General features: G+C 46.8%; 3 non-coding genes across 3 annotated transcripts; 2 read left to right on the top strand and 1 right to left on the bottom strand.

The window, feature by feature from the left end:
* Positions 1-10,369: 10,369 nt before the first annotated feature.
* Positions 10,370-10,443, bottom strand: TRNAN-GUU (transfer RNA asparagine (anticodon GUU)). Its single transcript has one exon. It is a non-coding gene; the product is annotated as a tRNA-Asn (tRNA).
* Positions 10,444-15,013: 4,570 nt separating this feature from the next.
* Positions 15,014-15,085, top strand: TRNAE-UUC (transfer RNA glutamic acid (anticodon UUC)). Its single transcript has one exon. It is a non-coding gene; the product is annotated as a tRNA-Glu (tRNA).
* Positions 15,086-21,322: 6,237 nt separating this feature from the next.
* TRNAG-CCC (transfer RNA glycine (anticodon CCC)) lies at positions 21,323-21,393 on the top strand. The gene has a single exon. It is a non-coding gene; the product is annotated as a tRNA-Gly (tRNA).
* Positions 21,394-25,456: the final 4,063 nt, after the last annotated feature.

Here is a 25,456-nt window from a genome sequence, read left to right as displayed (position 1 = left end):
AAAAGGATTTAGCTGTGGATAAATTAGTGGTCTCAGTGCTGGGTACAAGAAAAAAATTCAAGTTGATGATAAGCATGAATCTCAAATAATTTTAAACACTTTAAAGAATTTTAATAATTGACATATAATGGCATGGAAAATGTTTATGTCGTGTCATATTTCTAACGATGACTCCTTGTATGCATCAGACTGGTTTAGCAATTTTGGCCTAAGAACTACTTTTTGTTGCTGTCGTCCAGACTTTCTAAGAATGTGCAAAATATTGGTGGCATAGTATTCTAGTTTATACAAGTCTTGGACTTCTATTCTCTTCAAAATCCTAACGACACTGAACTGCCTAAATTTCCTACACTGGTTTTACTGGTCAAAAAAGCAAACTTTAACTCCAACCAATATTCCAATTTATAAAATTTTATGATCGGTAAATGAAAGATACCATATAATATCTTCTAAAAGGAGATCAAGTCTTATAATTCTAGAAATCACGATGACTCAATTATTCCACATGCTTCTTTTGAGTAAACGTCTTTAGGTATCATCTAATATATGATCCCAACCTGTCTTTCTTTATTACGTGTCAGCTCAATTTGAGATTTTAAGACCTACCATTCTCTTTAAGTTCTCTGACTGATATTAGATTAAGTTAATTAATGTATATTCTTTGCCTGGAGATCTAATTAAGATAGACATAACAAAACACTGTGTTAATGTAAAGCTGATGATATCATTAGAGATTATAGAGTGACCATATGTTAAGAGGTTAAGAGGAGGTGTGGGTCCCCTTAGGGGGTGTTGGTGAGCTTGGCCATCATCGTCACTTTAACAAATGTACCCACGAGCAATGCCTGCTCCAGGAAGTAAGGAGCTGTCACTGGAGGCCTGCTGTTTTCCTGCGGTGCTTGTTTATTAAAAGAAAGGAAAGAGAGAAAAAAAATCCTGGTTCTTGGTCATGCCTTCCGGATCTAGAGTCATCCGTCTTCCTGTTCTTTGCTGTGCTTCTCTGGTGGTGCTCACCGCTAGCGCCCTTAGGCCCGGGCTGGTGGAAGCACCTGGGAAGAACATGAACCAATTGTGCTCCCACTGCTCCGCCCCCCCCCTTTTTTTTTTTTTTTTACTTTTTATTAAGATTATGATAGTTTACAACCTTGTGAAATTTCAGTTGTACATTATTGTCAGTCATGTTGTAGGTGCACCACTTCACACTTTGTGCCCACCCCCTCACCCCCCTTTCCCCTGGTAACTACCAATCTGTTCTCTTTGTCTACATGTTTAACTTCCACCTATGAGTGGAGTCATACAGAGTTTCTTCTTTCTCTATCTGGCTTATTTCACTTAACATAATACCCTCAAGGTCCATCAATGTTGTTGTGAATGGGATGATTTTATCCTTTTTTATGGCTGAGTAGTATTCCATTGTATATATATACACCATATCTTCTTTATCCAATCATCACTTGATGGGCGCTTAGGTTGCTTCCACACCTTGGCTATTGTAAATAATGCTGCAATGAACAAAGGGGTGCATGGGACTTTTGGAATTGCTGATTTCAAGTTCTTTGGATAGATAGCCAGCAGTGGGATGGCTGGGTCATACGATATTTCTATTTTTAATTTTTTGAGAAATCTCCATACCGTTTTCCATAGTGGCTGCACCAGTTTGCATTCCCACCAACAGTGTATGAGGGTTCATTTTTCTCCACAACCTCTCCAACACTTGTCACTTTTTGTTTTGTTTATTTTTGCCATTCTAACAGGTGTAAGGTGATATCTTAGTGTAGCTTTGATTTGCATTTCCCTGGTGATTAGTGATGATGAGCATCTTTTCATGTGTCTATTGGCTATCCGTATATCTTCTTTGGAGAAATGTCTATTCATGTCCTCTGCCCATTTTTTGATCAGGTTGTTTGATTTTTTTTTTTGTTGAGTTGTGTGATGTCTTTATATATTATGGAGATTAACCCTTTGTCGGATACATAACTTGCAAATATTTTTTCCCATTTAGCTCGTTGTTTTTTTTGTTTCAATCCTGTTTTCCCTTGCCTTTAAGAAGGTCTTTAGTCTGATGAAATCCCATCTGTTTATTCTTTCTATTGTTTCCCTTGTCTGAGAAGACATGGTGTCCAAAAAGATCCTTTTGATACTGATGACAAAGAGTGTACTGCCTATATTTTCTTCTGGAAGCTTATGGTTTCAGAACTAATCTTTAGGTCTTTGATCCATTTCGAGTTTATTTTTGTGACTGGTGAAAAAGAATGGTCAATTTTCATTCTTTTACATGTGGCTGTCCAGTTTTCCCAGCACCATTTGTTGAAGAGACTTTCTTTTCTCCATTGTAGGCCCTCAGTTCCTTTGTCGAAGAGTAGCTGTCCATAGATGTGTGGTTTTATTTCTGGGCTTTCAATTCCGTTCCATTGATCTGTGCACCTGTTTTTGTACCAGTAACATGCTGTTTTCATTACTGTAGCTTTGTAGTACGTTTTGAAGACAGGGATTGTGATGCCTCCAGCTTTGTTCTTTTTTCTCAGGATTGCTTTAGCAGTTCAGGGTCTTTTCTTGCCCCATATGAAATTTAGGATTCTTTGTTCTGTTTCTGTAAAGAATGTCATTGGGATTCTGATTGGGATAGTGTTGAATCTGTAGATTGCTTTAGGTAGAGATTTTAACGATGTTTATTCTTCCAATCCATGTGCATGGAATGCCTTTCCATCTCTTTATGTCGTCATCAATTTCTTTCAGGAAAGTCTTGTAGTTTTCATTGTATAGGTCTTTCACTTCCTTGGTTAAATTTACCCCCAGGTATTTTATTCTTTTTTTTGCAATTGTGAACTGGATTGTGTTCTTGAGATCATTCTCTCTTAGTTCATTGTTAGAGTATAGAAATGCTACTGATTTATGTATGTTGATTTTTATACCCTGCAACTTTGCTGTAGTTGTTGATTATTTCCTAGTAGTTTTCCAATGGATTCTTTGGAGTTTTCTATATATAAGATCATGTCGTCTGCAAGAAGTGAGAGTTTCACTTCCTCATTGCCTATTTGGATTCCTTTTCTTTCTTTTTCCTGCCGAATTGCTCTGGTCAAAACCTCCAGTACTATGTTGAATAAGAGTGGTGAGAGTGGACACCCTTGTCTTGTACCTGTTCTCAGAGGGACGACTTTCAGTTTTTGCCCATTGAGTATGATGTTGGCTGTGGGTTTGTCATATATGGGCTTTATTATGTTGAGGTACTTTCATTCTATAGCCATTTTATTGAGAGTTTTTATCATAAATGGCTGTTGGATCTTGTCGAATGCTTTCTCTGCATCTATTGAGATGATCGTGTGGTTTTTGTTTCTCACTTTGTTAATGTAGTGTATCACGTAGACTGACTTGCCGATGTTGAACCATCCCTGTGTCCCTGGTATACATCCCACTTGATCATGGTGTATAATCTTTTGAATGTATTGCTGTATTCGGTTTGCTAAAATTTTGTTGACGATTTTTGTGTCTATGTTCATCAGTGATGTTGTCCTGTAGTTTTCCTTCTTTGTGTTGTCCTTGTCTGGTTTTGGAATCAGGGCTATGTTGGCTTCATAGAATGTATTAGGGAGTGCTCCATCTTCCTCAGTTTTCTGAAATAGTTTGAGAAGGATAGGTATTAAATCTTCTTTCAATGTTTGGTAGAATTCTCCAGAGAAGCCGTCTGCTGCTGGACTTTTATTTTTGGGAGGTTTTTGATTACTGTTTCGATTTCTTTACTTGTCATTGGTCTATTCAGATTCTCTATTTCTTCCTGCTTCAGTTTTGGGAGGTTGTAAGAGTCTAAGAATTTATCCATTTCTTCCAGGTTGTCCAGTTTCTTGGCATATAGCTTTTCATAGTATTCTCCTATGATCTTTTGTATTTCTGTGGTATCCGTTTTGATTTCTCCTCTCTCATTTCTAATTTTATTTATTGAGTCTTCTCTCTTTTTTTCTTAGTGAGCCTGGCTAAGGGTTTGTCAATTTTGTTTATTTTTTCAAAGAACCAACTCTTTGTTTCGTTGATCCTTTCGACTGTTTTTTTGGTTTCAATTTCATTTATGTCTGCTCTAATTTTTACTATTTCCCTCCTTCTACTGACTTTGGGCTTCGTTTGTACTTCTTTTTCTAATTCGGTTAGATGTCATTTGAGATTGCTTATCTGAGGTTTTTTTGTTTATTGAGGTGAGCCTGGATTGCAAGGAATTTCCCTCTTAGGACTGCTTTTGCTGCGTCCCAAATGAGTTGGTATGGTGTGTCTTCATTTTCATTTGTCTCCAGATAATATTTGATTTCTTTTTTAATTTCTTCAATGATCCATCGCTTGTTCAGTAGCATGTTGTTTAGTCTCCACATTTTTGCCCCTTTCCCAGCTTTATTCTTGTGATTGATTTCTAGTTTCATAGCATTATGGTTGGAAAACATGCTTGATATTATTTCAACCCTCTTGAATTTGTTGAGGCTTGCTTTGTTTCCCAAGAGACGGTCTATCTTTGAGAGCATTCCATGCGCACTTGAGAAGAATGTGTAACCTGCTGTTTTTGGATGGAGTGTTCTAAATATATCTATTAAGGCCATCTGGCCTAGTTTTTCATTTAATTCTATAATTTCCTTGTTGACTTTCTGTCTGGATGATCTGTCCATTGGTGTTAGTGGGATGTTGAGGTCCCCTACTATTATTGTATTGTTGTTGATATCTCCTTTCAGCTTTGTTAATAGTTGCTTTATGTACTTTGGTGCTCCTGTGTTGTGTGCGTGTATATTTATAAGTGTTATGTCTTCTTGGTGGAGTGTCCCTTTTATCATTATAAACTGCCCCTCCTTGTCTCTCTTTATGTGTTTTGCTTTGAAGCCTACTTTGTCTGATATAAGTATGGCGACGCCTGCCTTCTTATGTTCCTTATTAGCTTGGACTGTTGTCTTCCATCCTTTCACCCTGAGTCTGTGTTTGTCTTTGGGGCTGAGGTGTGTTTCCTGGAGGCAGCATATTGGGTCTTGCTCTTTAATCCATCCTGCTACTCTGTGTCTTTTGATTGGAGAGTTCATTCCATTTACATTTAGAGTGATTATTGAAATGTGGGGGCCTAATGCTGCCATCCTATCGCTTGTTTTCCGCTTCTCTTGCATTTGCTTTGTTTCTCGTCCCATGATTTTTGGACTACCAATTCAGGTAGGTAGTTTTCTACATTGGCTTTCTTCTTATTTGTAATTTGTGTCTTTATCCTTGATATTTGTTTAGTGATTACCATGTGGTTTGTATAAAACATCTCATAGATGAGATGATCCATTTTCTGATAGCCTCTTATTTGCTTAGATTAAGCTGTTCCATCCCTTTCTTCTTCCCCTTCTAGGTTGTTATTGTCAGATTTTTTTTTCCCTTCTTGTGTTGTGAGTTTGTGGTTAAAATGACAAGATTATAGTTATTCTTGGTGTTTCCCTTCCTTTTATCTTTAATATTGTACTTGGCCTTTGCTAACCCGTTCTGATGGAGAGCCGCAACTTTCTGATTTTGTCTTTCTACTTATTTCCTTTGTTCTGGGTTTTGTAACCCCTTTACTTTTTTTGTTTTTTTCAGGTATGAGGGTCTTCCTGAGCATTTCTTGTAGGGGAGGTCTTGTGGTGATGAACTCCCTTAACTTTTGTTTATCTGGGAAAGTTTTTATTTCTCCATCATATTTGAAGGATATTTTCGCTGGATAGAGTATTCTTGGCTGCAAGTTTTTGTCCTTCAGAGTTTTGAATATATCATTCCACTCTCTTCCAGCCTGTAAGGTATCTGCTGAGAAATCTGCTGACAGCCTTATGGGGGTTCCTTTGTAGGTTATTTTCTTCTGCCTTGCTGTCCTTAGTATTTTCTCTTTGTCATTGACTTTTGCAAGCTTCACTACTACATGCCTTGGGGTTGATCTTCTCACATTGATAAAGTTTGGAGATCTATTAGCTTCTGTCACCTGCAGTTCCATCTCTCTCCCCAGGTTTGCGAAGTTCCCAGCCATTATTTCTTTGAACAGGCTTTCTGCCCCTTCTCCTTCTCTTCCCCCTCTCGGATACCTATAATCCTTATGTTGCATCTCCTAATTGAGTCGGCTATTTCTCTGAGAGTTTCTTCATTTTTTTTAGGCTTAGTTCTCTCTCCTCCTCTATCTGCAGCATTTCTATATTCCTATCTTCCAAATTGCTAATTCCATTTTCCATATTATGGACCCTACTGTTCAGAGAGTCCAGATTTTCCTTAATCTCCTCCATTGTGTTCTTCATCTCCAACATTTATGATTGGTTCTTCTTTATAGTATCCAGCTCTTTTGTGACATAGCTCCTGAACTCATTGAGTTGTCTATCTGTGTTCTCTTTTATCTCATTCAGTTTTTTAATGATGGCTATTTTGAATTCATTGTCATTTAGGTTATAGATTTCAGTGTCTTCGGGATTGTTTTCTGGGTACTTGTTGTTTTCCTTCTGTTCTGGAGATTTAATATATTTTTTCATACTGCTTGATGGCGTGGATTTGTGCCTCCACATATAGGTAGGGTTGAGTTACTGCTTCCACTCGCTTCTACTGGTGTGGGGGGTGGGGCAGCAGCTGTGTAATCTGCACTGACCAGGATCCCTGTCAGCTGTTGCTGACCAGACCTGGGGCCCTCCTCGTGATCACAGTGGCCTTGTAGGGTCTCACGTCAGCTGTGTGGACAATCGCAAGGGGGCCTCAGGTTGCTGGTGCCTGCTGTCACAGACCACCTAGACATGCTCCCTCCTTAGGGTCTGCAGCGGTGTTATGGGCTTTCACAGCTGCCAGGAGCAGGTTCACCTAGACTCGCAGCTCTGCCACCGTCAGGGCCCACAAGACCTCACTTGTCCACTACGGGCTGCAGCAGAGCTATGGGTATCTACTGCAGTCTGTGGTTGGCTCACCCAGGTGTGTTACTTCTGCCCCAGGGCCTTCCAGCCTTGTGATTGCTGGGCGGGGCCTCTCCACTAATGCTGAGTACAGGCTTTCCCTGTGGCTGCTGTGGGGCTGTGGATTTTTCCCCTGGACCACAGAGCAGACTCACTGGGACTCCAACCTGCCGTCGGCCACTCAAACGGTCTCTCTGGGTCTCCCTTCCCCCCTCAGGGCCTCAGCAGGACTTTGAGTGTTAGAGGTGGCTGGCGGGTTGCTGCTCAGGCTGGGCAGCTGTTGCCCCAGGGCCTCCCAGCGTTCTGAATACTGGGCGTGGTAGAGGCTTTCCCTGCAGCTGCTGTGGGACCATGGGTTTTCGCCTTGGGGTATGGAGCAATCGATGGGTGCTTAGGTAGGGCTGTAGTCACCTGTTTCCACCATCACACCGCTGACGTGCATGGACGCCAGCCCTGGGTCTGTGGCGATGCTATGAGTGTGTCAGCCAGTAGAAAGTCACTTGCAGGTACTAGGCTGTCTGGTGGTTGGAGAGTTTTCACCTATCTCCACCTCCTCCCCTGGGGGAAGTCCGTCCACCTTCCGATGACGTATAGCAGCGCGGGTCTCTCAGGCATCCTGAAACGCTGTGTGGATATCCTTAGTTGACCGATGAATGTCCAATTAGTTGCAGTTTGAAGAGGGAGAGACAAAGAAAACTGCTCACTCTGCCACGTTGCTGACGTCCTGCTCCGCCCCTTTTTGATGCCTCCAGGTGTCGGTATCTTGGGGCAGGGATCTTCTATTTGCTCAAGATGCAGCATTTCTCCCCGAGCAGGGCCTGCCACCTACTAAACACCTAATGAACACTTGAAGATTGAAGGCATTCTAATGCAAGGTCCTGGAAAGCTGAAAAGGAGGACAAGAAAGTGGGTAAGATTCGGGGCAGCCTGGAGTATGAGAGACGGAGAGAGAGACAGACAAACAGACACAGACACATACGTGGAGAGGGAGAGACACGGAGAGAGAGAGAGAGAGAGAATGTCCAAGAACCAGAGTTAGTGTATAAGAGCCAAAGAGGTCTTTTTTTGCTCAAGAAATTCAACAGAAGAACCAAGGGAAGGTGAGCCAACAACTCTAAGGGTCCAGGTCTGCACAAGGTGCATTGTCAGGTGCAGGGTTCTGTTGTTTTCTATGATTTGTCTCAAACGGGATAATTACTGCTCTCAGAGAGTTTCCAGGCTGGGCACGAGGAGGGGGATCTGAGGCCAAATCCTTGGATTGTGGGCATGAAGCTGGGTGTCCACAGAGAGCAAGGCAGCTAGAGTTCATAGGACAATGATCCAGTGATGAGAGAGATGGACAGAGAGACAATCCAGGCGGATGTGAAGGGTCTCCCTCGAGTATTCAGCAGAGTAGTGATCAGGGCCCGCTTATGAAGAAACTGCCTGAGGCCAAGGGAAGAGACTTCTGAAAAGATCACGGAACAGTGCCTGGTGCTCACCCAGGACAGGAAGTCATACTTGCTCCCACCTGCCAGATGGGACTACTCGTAATTCGTGGGCCATTGGGAAGAACACCCAGGAAGGTCTTGTTTCAGTGGTGGGAATAATCAGCCCTAGACTGACCCACATAGAAAATCATAAAAGCAGGATCAAAGGAATCAAACTGTTTAAAAGTCACTTCGCTGTACCCCAGAACAAAACTCAAGAAGATTTATAGGAATACCAAGATAGCCAGTACCCAAGAAGGAAAACTTTCACAATGTCTGGCATCCAATCAAAGAACGCCAGGCGTGCGGAGAGGCAGGAAAACATGATCCTTAAGGAGAAGAATACGCAATCTATGGAAACTGAACCAGAACCGACACAATGTTAAAATTAACAGAGAAGACTTTAAAACAGTTATTCTGACTGTGTCACATACGTCCATGGAGTTAAGTAGAAACGTGGAGCATATACAAATGGACAGAATCAAACTTTAGAGATGGAAACTGTAACACCTGAGATAACAGGTTCGCCAGATGGAATCAACAGCAGTTAGACATTGCAGAAGAAAAGGATCAGGGGACACAAAGCCAAGAACAATTGAAAATGTACAAAATGAAACTCAGTCAAAAAAATTTTTTCTAATACACATCTATCAGTGAATGCTAGGGCAACTTTCAAAGGCCTAATATACGAGTAATTGAGTCCGGGGAAAGACTGGGGATGAAGAAATAATTTTAGAAGAAACGATGGCAGAAAGATTTCCAGTTATAATACAAATTATAAACCCACTGATCCACACAGTGGATCACAATGAACACAATGAATGAGCACAAGAAACATGAAGAAAAGTGCGTCCAGTCACATTATAATTCAATCGCTCGAATCCATTGAAAACGAAAAACTCTCCAAAGCAGCCATGGCAAAATGACATGGTACATACAGAAAACAAAAATAAAGATGATACCAGATTTCTCATCAGAAGCAGTACAAGTGAGAAGACAGTGGAGCAATATCTATAAACGACTGAGGGGAAAAAAGGCAACATGGAATTGTATGCTTCCTCCCCCAAAAAGTCTTTCAAAAATGAAGGTGACTAATGACATTTACAGACATACAAAGGCTGAAAGAATTCATTGCTAGCAGATCCACACTACAGGAAACATTGAAGGAGTCCTCCAGGAAGGAGGACGCTGATGCCACATGGAAATCTGCATGTACACGAAGGGATGACGGACAACAGAAATGGTATCTGCACAGGAAAATGTTTAAGATTTTTCTTAGTATTTAAACCTCTCTCAAAACATGGGACAGATTAAACAAAAGTAGTAACGATGGATTGTGGGGTTTATACCATGTGTAAAGTGCAGTGCAGGACAACCATGTCATACAGGCGGGCAGGGGAGAAATGTGAAGAGGTATGATACCACTTGAAGGCAGACTGTGGTAAGTTGCAGATGTGTGCTGTAAATCCTAAAGCAGCCGCTGAAATGACGAAGAGTCATAGCGAATAAGCCAACAAAGGAGAGAAATGGAACCATACGGAAGCCGTGTAAACACTATGACAGAGCAATTGCTCTTCCAGGACTCTACCCTATAGAAATACTGGGGCAAGTGGCCAAAGATATGTGTACAAGAATGATGACTACAGCATTATTTGTAATCATAAAATCATAGAACTAACAACTTAAAAAGCATATGGAAAGGGTTAAGTAAATACTAGTCCCAACCAATGATGGAAGAAACTCCATTGTGAAAGAGAACTTCGAGTCACGACGATGTGTGTACTCTCTCAGGGATTTCCGTACTCCCGGAGACCTGTTTTCCTCCTCAGCTCTTCTGTGAGGATCTGTGATGACCTTATGATGTTGACTTAGGTCCCCATTTTATGCACTCTACACAGAGAAGAGGAGGGTACCGGCGGAGGAAGCCTCTCTCCGCCTTTCCCCCCAGAGGATGGGCAGAGTAGAGACAACTACAAACACTTCTCTAGAACCTAAAAAGGTGCGAATCGTCCCTGGGTGGGTTTGAACCACCAACCTTTCGGTTAACAGCCGAACGCGCTAACCGATTGCGCCACAGAGACACGCAGAGGCTCTACCCCCGCCCCCTTCAGGGAGTAGTCACTGATTCAACGCCAGGCGGAGCCACCCGCCCTTGCAGGACAGCAGTGCCGGCTCCAGAGCCTCGGAAAACCCGACAGGCGGAGTCGGCGCAGCGTGTTGATCGCCTTTGAGACCCGTGCGGTGGGTGATTCCGGAGGCAGAAGGGCAGCCGAGCGGCCTCGCCCCGCCTTGCTCCACACCCGCCTCAGTTGCCAGCACCAGGGAGACACCTGGGGCCGCGACCCCCCGGGCCTGGGCCGAGTGGGGCCCAAGGGAAGCTGAACGCCCGGTGGGCTCCGGTGACAGACGGCTCGTCCCGTTTGCTCCGCCTGCACCCGACCATCTGGGCCGCCGGCGCTCCCCTCACTCCACTCGGCTCCGCTGCGGTGGGGGACGTGGGGGTGGGGAGCCGGGAGGACGGAGTGGGGGTGGTCGAAAGGGGCAAAGGCGAAGAGGCGGGAAAGAAGTGGGGGAGGCGTGGGCGGAGGACCAGGAGACTTCCCAGGAGGCCTGGGCAGAGACGCGGGCCTGATTTGGGGAGGTGAGAGTTGTTACGTTGCTTTTTTCAAGTCATGTACCGGAATGGAGAGGAAGGAAGGGAGGGGAAAATGGAGAGCGGGCACGACAGAGAAGAACAGGAGCGCCTGCGGTTAGTTGTACAAGAACAAAGCAGCGGAGTCATTGGAATGATGTTACATCGAAATTCACAGACGCAAGGACCGTGATTGCTGCTGGTTCTGCGGCGCGCCCTGATCGTATAGTGGTTAGTACTCTGCGTTGTGGCCGCAGCAACCTCGGTTCGAATCCGAGTCACGGCACTGTGGTCTGCTTTGCCTGGCGTTTCGCTTTTACTTTGTGTTGAATCCCGCACGGGGCTGCGCCCCTTGCCTGGGGGCCAGGGAGCAGCTCTTTCGGCCGGCCACCGGGCGCGAGGCGGTCAGGAGAAGGGAGAGAAACCACACAGTGTGCTAACCTGGGGGTGGGGACATTCTCTGTTCCCGTGGCTGAGAGGAAGTAAACTGAAGTAAATGGTTTATCTTCAGTGGTACTCCGAAAGAGGAGCGTCCTTGATGCTCTAAATGCTCAGCAGGAGGCTCAGTGGCACAACTGATGAAAAATACTGTTTCTGTGTTACTCAAAATCTACAGGGTCTTAAAGACCAGATAAAATTGTTCATCAGATAAGTGATACCTCTTCTGTAGACCTGCTTAGCTGGTTAAACCTTGGCTCCTGGGAATCTGTGCTCCGGGGACGTTTTCAATCTTTGGCTATTGTTCTCCTTAGGGCCCTGGTTAATACCTCTGTGGTGCGTTGTATACACTCAAGGATTTTAAATGCCTGTGGGCAGCCACTCATACACTCAGTGGTATCCATCAGGCTCAGACAACTGGAGGAACTCAACAACCACCACATACGTGATGATGATGGTGACCACAGGCCCCTCTGCCCTGACGACTCAACTAACAGAGACAGCGAATATGTGATTCTTTGGTCTGACTACATCCACAGTGGTAACTGAGAGTAACACTGCGCTGGTGGAGCAGGCTGAGAACATGACCAAGATGGGGGAGTTGTTAAAATCAAACACAGATGGAGATCAGACTTGAAAATTCCCTGAGCAGACAAACCCGTGTAGTCATACAGGCAAAAGCTAATGTCGCCTATTTTGCAAAACCAGTGGAACTTCACTAGGGCCACTTCTTATTAATGTCTCTGAAAATCATAACCAAAACTTAAACCGTTCCCTAAAATTGATATGAGGTAACCACTTTAACCAATTCCCTATCGCCGGTAAAAGTCTGAGGTTATGGCCCATCCCTGGGAAGAATGATCAGCCACTGCCTCCTCACTCTATGAGCTGCTTTATGACCCTATACCTCTGGGCCTCTTTCTATATTTGGTTTGAGTGCTCCCAGTTCCCACACTGTCTTTTTGTGCACAACAAACTTTTACTTATGACTACTTCAGTGATCCAGTGGTTTTACTTCTGCTAGTTCTAAACTTTGGGCAGGGCCTCAACATTTTCATCTGCCAGATTGGGCCAACAAGAGAACTCCACTTCATACTGTTTTTGACACAGAGTCCCACAGAGGGTCCCTAATCTGCTAAGCTGATCTTTGGGCGCCCTGTTGCACATTGGAGGCTGAGGGAGAGCCGACTTTTTCTGCATAAGAAAGAAGAGGAGGAAGAGGCAGAGATACAGAGAGGGTGAAAAAACAGGCTGGAACCAGAAAACTGATTTTAGCGTCTGGCACTGGATATCATATTTTAGAGAAAGAGAAGCCACCGAAGAGCGTATCCAGGGAAGAAGATCTTCCGTGGAAGCAGCAGACACTTGGGGCCATTCTATGATGTTTTCCATTTGTTTATGTATAATTCTTCTTCCCCATCTTTGTAGAAAAGGCATGGGTGAGCTCGATATGTTTGTTTTGTGAGTTTGGAATGAATGCTTACACAAAAATCCCTCCTACCGTGCTTCAAATATTCACCCGTGGACCTTCTAGTCTTCTCTTAGGTTCCACCAACTGTGCATTAAACTTAGAATGGGCCCAACTTGGGGACTCTACCTTGGGAAGTGCCATTTAAATTAAGGGGGTGTGAGAGGAATGTGACACTCTCAACAATAGTTGCTTTCCTTACTGTAGGTTGTTGCACATGCTTCCCATCAGATCGATCCCTTCTTCTAAGGAGAGCGATGGGGAAAATAAAACGTATTCAGTTGCATCCACAGAAACCTTGGGTAGGGAAGTTCAGGTACTACCAAGTGGGCGGACCAGGGATGGCCTATTCACTGGTACCCAGGGCCATGGCCCTCTGCTTTGACGACTTTGGCAAACTTCAGACGGGACTCTACTCACCTTCACCAGTCACGGGAGACCGCTGTGCCAGAGGAGGTCGACTTCACGCTAACTGTAGATCCCGAAACCTCATAGGATTTTTCTCCTCTTCCCTTTAGTCTCTCTTCCACCTGCCCAGTAAGGGAGGACCCACGGCCTTTCTCTCCTGTGAGGACCCTTTCTGGCTCCCTCTACGGAACTGAAGCGGCCAGCCGGTTTCCCCAAGGTGTCCCTCTCGGCCTGTTTGTCTCCCAGGACGTAACTCCCCGCGGGCGGGACCAGGGGGAGCCTAGAAAACCGTGTGCTGGCTGTGGAGGTCGGGCACCGCGGGTCGGGCACCGCGGGTCCGGCGCCACAGTCAAAGCTCATTCTTTCACCTGCCCCGCTCACCTACTCCTCGGGGATGCCGAGGGAAGTCGAGTAAAGTGGCCCCTAAAGCTTCTCTGCAGGTTGAACCCCAAGAGCTGTGAAGTTCCAGAAGGGGCAAGAGGAACCTCACAGAGCGGAACCACCCCCCTGCCTGGCTGGCCCTCGTGGGCAGGCTCGAAAGAGGCTGATTTCGAGGACAGAGCCAAAGAAAAGTCCTAATGGCAAAAAGACCCATAATCTCGACGTGAAAGTCTCAATTCCTAACGTCCACTTGGGCCCGGAGTGGGGGGCCGGGGGGGGGGGGGGTGGCCGGGGGCGGGGCGGAGAGTTGAATTGACCCCGCACCCTGATCAGGAGAGTCGTCTGGACAAGTTCAGAGACCAGGAACAGGAGGGACTGTGCCCATCGCTGGTTCTCAATCCGGGGCGATTTGGGTCCCCGGTCCACAGGCCCCAGCCCCCTAGAGTGACCCCAGGCCTTGTCTGGAGATACTTTTGATTGTCACGCCTGGGGGGAGGCGGGTGGGAGGGTTTTCCTCTGCCATCAAATCATCAAAGGCCAGGGAGGTCACTAAACATCCTGCAATGCACGGGGAAGCCCTACCCCCACAAAAAAAGAGCCGATCCTGACTGTCAACCCGGCCGAGGCTGAGAAAACCCGGTGTGGATCAGTGTCCCACACGCCTGACAGACGAGAAAACACGAATTCCTGACTAATTGGATGTGGGGTCTGAGGAAAACTCCGGCGACGGAGAGAACGCCGAGTCTTTCGGTCTGAGCATATGGAAGGATGGAGCTGGCATCGACTAAGGCGGGAAAACTGCAGGTGCAGCGGGTCGTCGCGGGAAGATCCGGCATCCACTTCGGGGCCGCCTGGAAAGGAGATTTGCTTGAAAGCCTTTCCCCTCCACCGTCTGTCTCCGTTCCTGCATGCACCTGAGTCCTTTGGGAGGTTGGAGATGCCAAGGACTCAGGTCTAGGTGTGCGGCCCCTTCTCACCCTGGACGCCTCCCCTCCCCCTCCTCCCGCCAACCTCGGCCACTCCCCGGCCCCCGCGTCCTTCTCTCCTCACGTGGGCGCCTCGCAGAGGCGCGTCTCCAGGGCAGTTCAGAGGTGCCGCCGCGACGAGGCGACTTGCTCTGGCACGGGTGGCCCTGGCGGGCCTCGGGGGCGCTCGGTGCGTCGGCTTCGGGCTCCCTTTTCCGGAGAAAGCAGGGAGGGAAGGGCTTTACGAAAGGATTCCTGGTTTAAGACGTGTGACTGGCTCCCAGAGCCCAAGGCCTCCCGGAGCGCAGAGCAAACGTCCCTCTGGGCGGAAGCAAGGAAGAGCATCACCAACTTCCACTTCCCTGGTGGTCTAGTGGCTAGGATTCGGCGCTTTCACCGCCGCGGCCCGGGTTCGATTCCCGGTCAGGGAATCCTTTTGCACCCTCTGCCCGCACACACGAGCCTTCCTTTCCTCTGCTGAGGGCTCGTGCCCTCTGCTCCTCGCACCGAGTCTTCAACTCCCGCAGAGGAAGGGAAACAAGGGCGGGCCCCTTCTCAGGGCACACCGCTCTTGCTTGTCTCCACGTCAGCCACCGGCAGAAGCGCCTTCACGGGGCTGCGAAGCATCTTGCTCAGGTTTACACAGCCCTGCAGACCTTCAAAGCCCTGTGGGGCTGCACCCGAGGCGGCTCGGACCTGGCTCAGCTCTCTGTGACCGAGACGAGGCCAAGCCCAGGCGGCCTGTTGGTGCGGGCCCTGCAAACGGGCCGGTCGGCCGGGCCTCCCCAGCCCACTTCGCAGATAGAACGCTTCCAAGGCCTTCGGACGAAAGAGGGGCCCGGAGGCGATGCCCGCGGGGGTTGAGCGGAAGGTGAGCGGTGGGGTCAGGTCCTTGAGGCCTGTCCCGTTTGCGGATTAAGCGGCTAGGGAGCTGACGTTGACTGACCCCACAAAGGCAGCACGTGAAGTACGCACAAAATGGCAAACTCTTAACTGCTGCTATGAGAGGAAGGCAGGAGTAAAAATCAGCACCAGAAATATCAAAACGATGGTACCACAGTCAAATCCCACGGCTATTTCTACAACGGCTGTAGCATGTAAACTGTGTAGGCTCCACCAGGCTCTGAGAGCGTTTTCCACTTTCCCTTCCACCCTCCCTCTGAAGGCCTGTGAAAAGACAAGCCACAGACTGAGAGAAAATATTTGCAAAACATATCTGATTAAGGACTTGTATCCAAAACATGCAAGGAACTCTAAAACTCAACAAGAAAAATTTTAAAACCCATTTGAAAATGGGCAAAATATTGAACGGACACCTCACCAAAGAAGACAGACAGATCATACAGATGAACAGATGGCAATCCAGTATATGAAAAGATGCTCAACATCATATGTCACTAGGGGATTGCAAGTTGAAACAACAATGGGCTACCACTACACACCAAATGGTTAGAATGGTTAAATCCCAAAAACTAACAATATCAAATGCTGGTGAATTGTGGAGCAATGGAAACCATCATTTGTTGCTCGGGGGAATGCAAAATGGTACAGCCACTTGGGGAGAGAGTCTGGCTGAACATAGTCTTACCGTATGATCCAGCATCGTGATTGTAGGTATTTACTGAAAAATGTTGAAACTTTATATCCATACAGAAATTCGCACACAAACATTTATAACAGCTTTATTCATAATTGGCCCAACCTGGAAGCAACCAAGACATCCTTCAATAGGTGAATGGATTGAACAAACCATGGAATCATTTTAAGCAATAACAAGGAATGGACTACCACAAAAAGGCATGAGAGAATCTTATGTTCATATTGCCAAGTGAAAGATGCCGGTCTGAAAAGACCACACACTGCATGATTCCAACTATATGATATTGTTGAAAAGACAAAGGTAAAAAAAGATCAGTGGTTGCCCAGACTTGGAAGGGAAGGTGAGAAAATGATTAGGTGGAGTACAGGGGATTTTTTTACGGCGTCAAAAGTAATCTGTATGACACGGTAATGGTGGACATGTGGTATCACCGATTTGCCAAAACTCACAGAACTGTAAAAGAGAGTGGACCTTAATGTAAGCTATGAACTTTTGTTAATGATAATGTACCAATATTGGTTCACTCATTGTAACAAATGTATCACATAAATGCAAGATGTTAATAATAGGGGAAGCCGTGAGCAGGGAAGGAGTGAATATGAGAACTCTCTTTGCTATCTGCTCAATTTTTTTGGTAACCCTAAAATGGTTCTAAACGTAAAGCGTATTAATTAGTACAAAAACAAAGATCTCCTGACCGGATATTTGACCGGTGGAGTCTAAAACAAAAAAGCATGATAAAAATGATTTTTGGACTCTCCACTCGGGGCTCATCCTTGTCCTTAATTTTACCAAGACCGGCAAACTAGGGCCTACGTCCACAGGAGGGTGAGAGGCCCCACTACCCAACTCCCCTCATCTCCACAGGAATTCCTCCCCACAAGCGTCCCCCTGCCCTGGGCCCCTAATGCTTCTCCCAGCGCAGCTTCTGTCCTTCAGTGACCTCTTTCTTGATCCCTGCTCCTCAGTGCCATGTAGCCAAAGGATGGAATAGGACAAAAGATAACAGTAACAATGGTTTTGGTTTCAAGAATTCCAAACTGCAGAGACCCACCAGACCCACCTGTGGCTTCAAAGACGTGCTCTGGCCAGGTGGTGGCTGCTCTGCAGGACAAGCACTAAAGCATGGGTGATCATTTCAGGGCCTGGGAGCGCTGCAGAATCCCTGTGTAGACCACTTCCTTAATGTCTTCTGCCCCGGAATTAACTCAAGGGGTACAGTTGTCTTTTTCCTCCCTTTACCACCGCCACCACTCCCAGGGGCCAGAAACCACCCCTCGTGCCTGTGCAAAAGAGAACCCAGCAGAGAAAGGTATGCACTGGCTGGGAATTAAACCCAGGTCTCCCACAGGGGAGGCGAGGCGAGAATTCTGCCGTTGAACCACCGAAGCCCTGCCCCTCCCCATTACAGTTGGTCTCATCAGGTAGTCTCAGGAAGGACTTTGAAAACACGGTTCTAGAAAGAAGTTCATACAGTCCTCTTTGGTAGACATGCAGAACAAACAGAAAAGACACCAGAGCACAGGCTTGCCTAGGAGACTTAGATCAGGCAATATCATAAACCTCTGGCATTCAAATCATAATACTAGAATTCAAATTCAAATCAAATTTCCTCGCTGATGATGGATTCTCTTTGCCCTCCCATTGCTTGGTGCCTCCCAGACCCTTTCCTCTCAACCTTGAGACAAACATCAATCAGCTCTTTCCCTGATCAGGCAGTCGGGACCCAGGGACTGTTGGGGAGGCACCCGTTTGGGGATGTGCCTGAGTTACTCCAGAAGATCTGGGTGATAACTGAGCTTCTCCCCTCCTGTGCCTCTTTGGAGTCCTTGGAAAAGGCCAAGGATCAAACGGTTCTGCTTTTAAACTCTTGCGTTCCCACCAAAGGGGGAACAAGTGAAAATTTCACTCTCAGATTTCTTCCCTTCCCTACACCCTCCTTGGCCACTTGAGGAGGCCATGCCAGGGGAAAAGAATTTGACTGGATTCCAGGTAGATGCTAGAAGGTTACTCTTCTAGCCAATGTAAGGCTTTTTTTTTTTTTTCCCCCTTTGCTTTTGTCTGATGTTCATATTTTCACTCTTTGATTCTTTTGTTCACGATTAGCCTGGTACAGGCCAAGCAGTAACCCGTGCACAATCGCCCCAGGGCCCCAGAGCCTCCCTCCTCCGGTGCCTCTTTTGAGTCCCTAGAAAAGCCCAAGGGTCAACATGATCAGCTGTCAAACTCTGGTGTCTTACAGAGACCCACACAAGAGTCTGAGTATAACTTTCTCTGCAAGATTTATTCCCTTCACCACACCACACCATACCCTTCCCCTCTCCTTTCTGGCTCTTGGCTTTTTTTTCAACTGTGAAGCTCCACCCAAGATCCTTTTACTACCTTACACTCAAGCAAAACTTTATTCTTGATCACTGTATCCTCTACCCTTTCCGATTGCTCTGCTGGAGTCGCTCTACTTTGTGGATTAACCATTCTGCTGCCTATCTTGCTAAGTTTATTTTCTCGTTTGTCTATCTGTGACTGTGTGTGTGTGTTTGGGAGAGAGAAAGTTTCCTTATCTGATTCTCTCTCTCTCTCATTGTTTAACAGCCTGAGACTATTGAGTATGCTCGGCACTGTGCTACCGCTTGAGAATTTTTTTATTTTTATACACAAACTTGGTTTCCCAGGAACTATGAATCTTTTTCATACGAGAATATGTCTTTGGAAGACAGAATCAATTAAAATGTGACTTTGTTAGAGCACAATTCACACCAAAACAAAAGTGGACACTCTGCACACTAAATTCAGTCAGGAGAGTCTTTCCAGAGGAAAAGACTTCTGAACTGAGGCCTGAAGGATGAGAATGATGTTGAAGAAGGACGAGGAAGTTGTGAGAGACCATCCCCTGTAGAGAGAAGCAAGTGCCTGAAAGTGAGAGAGTTCCTGATGTGTCCAGTACTTCACTGTTGCTGGACTTGAGAACTGGCAAGAGACATTCAGATGATGAGGATGAGGGGAGCCAGAGTTTATGTCGTAAAGGTATTACAACATTTTAGTGAAGGAATCTGGGGACACTAGGCGGTGTTAGGCTACAGATATGTCCAGATGTAGGCTGTGGAAGGATCACTCAGGATGCAATGTGGCAAATGGATTGGAGTAGACCAGACTGGCTGTAGGGAGGCTGGCTTTTTATCCAGTTGTATTAATGGGGGTAAGAGTTGACGGATGGAAGAGTGCAGTCATAAAGTGGCAGTAAGGCAGTGGTGCAGCCGATAAAGTTAAGCACTATCTACTGATTACGACAGACATAAATTTCTGTGCTGGGAAGATGAGAGTATATCCAAAAAGGGTAGCAAGATGTGGTTCGGGTGACAGGGTGGTTGGTGGTGAGGGTACGCATACCAGGCAGGGGTAGGAAAAGATTAGGGTGTTGTGTTGGTGATTGATTGAAATGCTTGGGAGAGTGCACTAGAGTTTGGGAGACACTGTGCCTGGGTCTGATCACAGAGTATCGCGTGATGTGTGATGCTGACGGGAACTCACTGGTGCACTGAGTTTTAGCATTTGTGACTCTGAGACGCGTACGAGGCATTGACTTGTGAATCAGGCGTTGCAAGATGGCAGTGCAGGTTTGTAGTTTAGAGAGAGACGTGGGAATCGATGTAGATCTGGTTGATGGAGGTGGTAACTGAAAGCATGTTGACCAGAACTGATGTGTGTCTTGGGTGTTGGGCAGAGGACAGATAGAGCCAAAGCTCTTCAAGGTCAAAATGACAGTCATTTTCCTTGTTGAGCCCAGGTTTGTGACTCAGCCTCCACCCAGCTCAGCTTCTCAGCAAGAGAACAATGATTGCAGGTCTGCAGCTGCTGTCTTCAAAAAGTCATAATGATTCCTGGTCTCAACATGTAGGGGAGCTCTCCAGGTTCCTTTCTTCAGTTTAATTTCCCCAGGAATAATCGGGGAGAGAAACCTCTCTATATATTTCAATTTCATCCAAGGACCAATATGTTAACATTTCAACCATTAACATTTTTCGGAAACTTGGTCTGCTCCTTAGACAACCCATTCACTGTAGCCTGTGCCTCATGTGCATCTCAGAGTCACAAATGCTAAACCTCAGCGCAACAGGGAGTCCAATTTAGGAGATTAGAGTCTCCCAAACAATTAACATTGACTGCAAACTTAATATTAATTAATCTTTTAATGATTATGATATATCATATATCCATCCAAATGCTTTGAACACCTTACCAAGCAGCCACGTGCTGCTGATATAATGATTATGAGTCTGGCTCATTATTCTTGTACAAAAAAACAGTTACAAAGAACTAATCCCATTGACCAAAATGTGTTTCTTCATTATCCCTATTTGATTCTGGCCCTTTCTGTCTTCTAACTCCAATCTAATTCTGCTTCTGCTCCTTATTTCCTCCCTGGATTAGAGTTTTTCTCCCCTAACCTAGCGAGTTAGGTTACTCCCTCAGACCCTCTAAGGCAACAGTGTGAGGTTGACAGTCAGCGGTTCAGGATCCTAAACAAGGGATCTGGATGAATTTCCAATGTTTTTCTGTTATACAGCTGGAAAAGAGTCTTTTTCAGAGTTGTGGTGTGAGCAGACCAAACAGATACTTTGATGCTTTAATTTGAATGTCCCCCCTTTATGCTGTTGCCTGACAGGAGTAAGCCTCTTCCGCAAGCCTTGGCTTCCAGTGCCTTTCTGTCTGTGAGCTCTGTCCAAAGACAACTGTGTGAGCCTCTCCGGGAACTTTTTGTTTTTGTTTTTTTAAAGATTTTTTGTTTGTTTGTTTTTCTCCCCAAAGCCCCCCAGTACATAGTTGTATATTCTTCGTTGTGGGTCCTTCTAGTTGTGGCATGTGGGACGCTGCCTCAGCGTGGTTTGATGAGCAGTGCCATGTCCGCGCCCAGCGAAACACTGGGCCGCCTGCAGCGGAGCGCGCGAACTTAACCACTCGGCCACGGGGCCAGCCCCCTCTCCGGGAACTTTTTGGTTCCCCCACCTCCCATCCTTCGGCCGCTGTCAAGATTCTTTCTAGAGACCCATCAGGGTCATGTTAACGGGAAGCATTGGTGGTTCAGTGGTAGAATTCTCGCCTCCCACGCGGGTGACCCGGGTTCGATTCCCGGCCAATGCATTATGCCCACTCTCCTTTTACCCACCCCGTCCTTTCACATGCCTCCTCCTTGCTTGCCTGTAGCACGGGCGAGTCTGGTCATTTCCTGGTTCTGGCCGCCAGGAGTTGGAAAATGAGAACTAAAATCCACAGGGCAATTCTCAGCAGAGCACGGTAAGGAGTCTGTCTAAAACGGGGACTTGGCAGAGCCCTGGGGCCGCGACGCGCTCGCGAATACGGAGCAGCATTTGGCGTGCAGCGTAGTAACCACCTCGCTCGCGACTTCGTGCCTTTCAAGCCGCAGGTGTTTCCGGTAGGTCTGCGATTTCGAATATTTAGACCTAAGACCCTGGTGACTTTCAGCCTTTCTCCTGGAACATCGCAGGCACCCAAAGAGCCATCGGGTCACTGATTCGCGGGCTGGACCGTGGGCTGACTGCTGGGCCACGTCTCACCGTGGAGCGAGGATCAACAGATGAAGGTCTCGGAAGGAGCACCGCCACGGGGCCCGGCAGTCACCCCAGTGGCGGGGGAGGCGTGTGGGGAGGAACCCGCGTGGACAGGAGGGGAGCTGCGGAGAGGGGGGCCTCGCACAGAGGTGACGGGAGGCCCCTGGCGTCTGTACACCAGACGCCGTGAACCGAGTTTATTAACATCGTCAGCCACCGCGCCTCCGCGTGTCCCCACCGTGGGCCCATCGGTGTTCCGGGAAGGATTCCGTCTACCTGGCAATGTGTGGCAACAGGTGTGAGCCTGAAAATTACACTTTTCAAAAGAGGAAATGAGCGACAGAGTCTGGGGACTGTTTATCCCGCTTGGACGCTCCCTCGAAAGCACTGCGATTTGAGGGTGACTGCGTTAGAGAGACTACCAGTGATTAATTTGCACCCCAAAATCTTGGGAGGAGATTTCATCCAAGGACCAAACTACCCAACTGTAGTTTCAAAGAGAAGATCAGTGACATCTGGGCAGTTTTTATTCTCTTCCTATTTTAAAAATAAACTTGATTTACCCCTTTACTGTTTGCTGGGGGGGGGGGGGGGGGAATCTATCTTTGACTCCCGTCCTTACTCCCAGCTTGCGAGAAGCTTCCTCCATATTCAGGTCATCTTCTCCTCCTTCCCCTCCTCCTCCTTCTCCTCCTAGTCCTCCTCTTTCTCCTCCTCATCCTTGTCCTCCTCCCCTCCCGCCTCCTTTTCCTTTTCCTCCTCTTTCTCCTCTTCCTACCTCTCCTTTTCCTCCTCCTTCTTCAATGGGAGAAAGTGGAGTGGGAGGAAAACCCATGAGGCAAGGAATGCAGGAGAATTTTGTTGGAGAGCTTGGAGGAGAGGAAGGGAAGACGACCTGTGGGTTCTGAAACAAGCATTGGGAAAGCAAAGGAGAGTTTTGGATAGTTATGATTTGGCCTGCAGCCTTTTCAGAGTAGTCAAATAACACCCTCAATGGTTAGACTGCTGGCATGCAGAAGGCAAATATGATAGGAAAGCCTTCCCATGGGATGAGAAGATATCTCTATAGTCCCTTTGGGGACAGGATGGAAGGAGTCACCCCTTCCTGGAGTAAGGAGACCCACAGACCTGACTTCTCAGGAAAGCTCCTAGGTCCAGCATGCCTTCTCCCTGCCTGAACTAGCCAGGTGCTTCTCACCTCTCACTGGGCTACCACTCTCCCTCCTTCTCTTCCACTCTCGATGTGTTCTCAGGGACAATGAGGCCTACTAGTCTGAAAAATGACCGAGCTGACTCTCCAGTGCTTGGGGAGGGAGTTGGATCCTCGTTCTTTGAACAACAGGAGGAGAGAGAATCTGCGGGGAGCAGGAGGCAACCAGTTTCCTGGCTAGTTCTCCTGCATTGGCCCATCAGCCCATGGCCTATCGAGGGGCCTGGCTCAGGAGCCTGGAAACCTCATTCCTCTTTGAGGGGCCTGTGTTGCATGAGGCCTATGGAGCTGGCTAAGTTGGCATCTCTCCACCGCTCCTCAGGAACTGGCAGGAATATCCTGTGGGTTCTGCTCTTACCCAGAAGAGACACATGGAAAATGCTACAGCAAAAGCACAGACTCTGCGCACTGGACCACTTTGGAGCAATGCTTCTGTCAGCCCATCCTTCCCTCAGAGGTCCTTGGAGAGGGGAGAAATGATCTAGGAAGATGCACTCTTCAGCATCTCAATTGAGACAAGAGGAAAGAAGGAGGGTCTTCCAAGAAGGCAGCCTCAATGTCTGTGGTCACAGAGAGGCTTGTACAGCAAGGCTGTCCTCTCTCCACCAGGCTTATCCAGCTGCTTTGGACACCTCACATGGCTTGGTCTCTTCCTCTTCCTTCTCTTTAGTCCTCCTTCTTGTCCTCCTCTGGGTCTTCTATTCTGGTGTTCCTTGAGTGCCTATCTTCCTTTTATGACAGAACCTGTCACTCTCCACTACAGATTACACATTTACTTGGGTTGTTCTGAACTTCAAATAAAGAAATATATGTAAGGTTGCCACAAATGCTCAATAATTGTGATCTTATTTTTACTGGTAACATTATCTGAATCATCAGGATTGTGTAACTCTTTCTCTTTTAACAGTTCATTGTCTGAATATATTAATATACATTTAAACACTATGTAATTGTTGAATAAGAAATTGTTTTGGTTATTTTGTTGTCAAAACTAGTGATACAGACATATGTATGGTGATTGATAAAAACTAGACTATTGGTGGTGGGCACGATGCAGTCCACACAGAAACTGAAATATGATAATGTACACCTGAAATCACACAATTTTATAAACCAATATGACATCAAGAAAATATTTTTTGAAACAAGTGGTGCAGAGCATATTCTTACACATATATCCCTTTGCACTTTTGTATGATAGACACTGTTCTCTTATCAATCTTGTGATGAACTATCAATGTTAAATACCTTTAAAAATTTTTGCCAGCAGTCTAACCATTGAGGGTGTTATTTGACTACTCTGAAAAGGCTGCAGGCCAAATCATAACTATCCAAAACTCTCCTTTGCTTTCCCAATGCTTGTTTCAGAACCCACAGGTCGTCTTCCCTTCCTCTCCTCCAAGCTCTCCAACAAAATTCTCCTGCATTCCTTGCCTCATGGGTTTTCCTCCCACTCCACTTTCTCCCATTGAAGAAGGAGGAGGAAAAGGAGAGGTAGGAAGAGGAGAAAGAGGAGGAAAAGGAAAAGGAGGCGGGAGGGGAGGAGGACAAGGATGAGGAGGAGAAAGAGGAGGACTAGGAGGAGAAGGAGGAGGAGGGGAAGGAGGAGAAGATGACCTGAATATGGAGGAAGCTTCTCGCAAGCTGGGAGTAAGGACGGGAGTCAAAGATAGATTCCCCCCCCCCCCCCCCAGCAAACAGTAAAGGGGTAAATCAAGTTTATTTTTAAAATAGGAAGAGAATAAAAACTGCCCAGATGTCACTGATCTTCTCTTTGAAACTACAGTTGGGTAGTTTGGTCCTTGGATGAAATCTCCTCCCAAGATTTTGGGGTGCAAATTAATCACTGGTAGTCTCTCTAACGCAGTCACCCTCAAATCGCAGTGCTTTCGAGGGAGCGTCCAAGCGGGATAAACAGTCCCCAGACTCTGTCGCTCATTTCCTCTTTTGAAAAGTGTAATTTTCAGGCTCACACCTGTTGCCACACATTGCCAGGTAGACGGAATCCTTCCCGGAACACCGATGGGCCCACGGTGGGGACACGCGGAGGCGCGGTGGCTGACGATGTTAATAAACTCGGTTCACGGCGTCTGGTGTACAGACGCCAGGGGCCTCCCGTCACCTCTGTGCGAGGCCCCCCTCTCCGCAGCTCCCCTCCTGTCCACGCGGGTTCCTCCCCACACGCCTCCCCCGCCACTGGGGTGACTGCCGGGCCCCGTGGCGGTGCTCCTTCCGAGACCTTCATCTGTTGATCCTCGCTCCACGGTGAGACGTGGCCCAGCAGTCAGCCCACGGTCCAGCCCGCGAATCAGTGACCCGATGGCTCTTTGGGTGCCTGCGATGTTCCAGGAGAAAGGCTGAAAGTCACCAGGGTCTTAGGTCTAAATATTCGAAATCGCAGACCTACCGGAAACACCTGCGGCTT

Source organism: Equus asinus, chromosome 25 (assembly GCF_041296235.1).
Source record: "Equus asinus isolate D_3611 breed Donkey chromosome 25, EquAss-T2T_v2, whole genome shotgun sequence".
Lineage (NCBI taxonomy): Eukaryota > Metazoa > Chordata > Mammalia > Perissodactyla > Equidae > Equus > Equus asinus.
The sequence above is the reverse complement of the archived record's forward strand: the minus strand, read 5'-3'. Positions and strand labels throughout refer to the sequence as shown.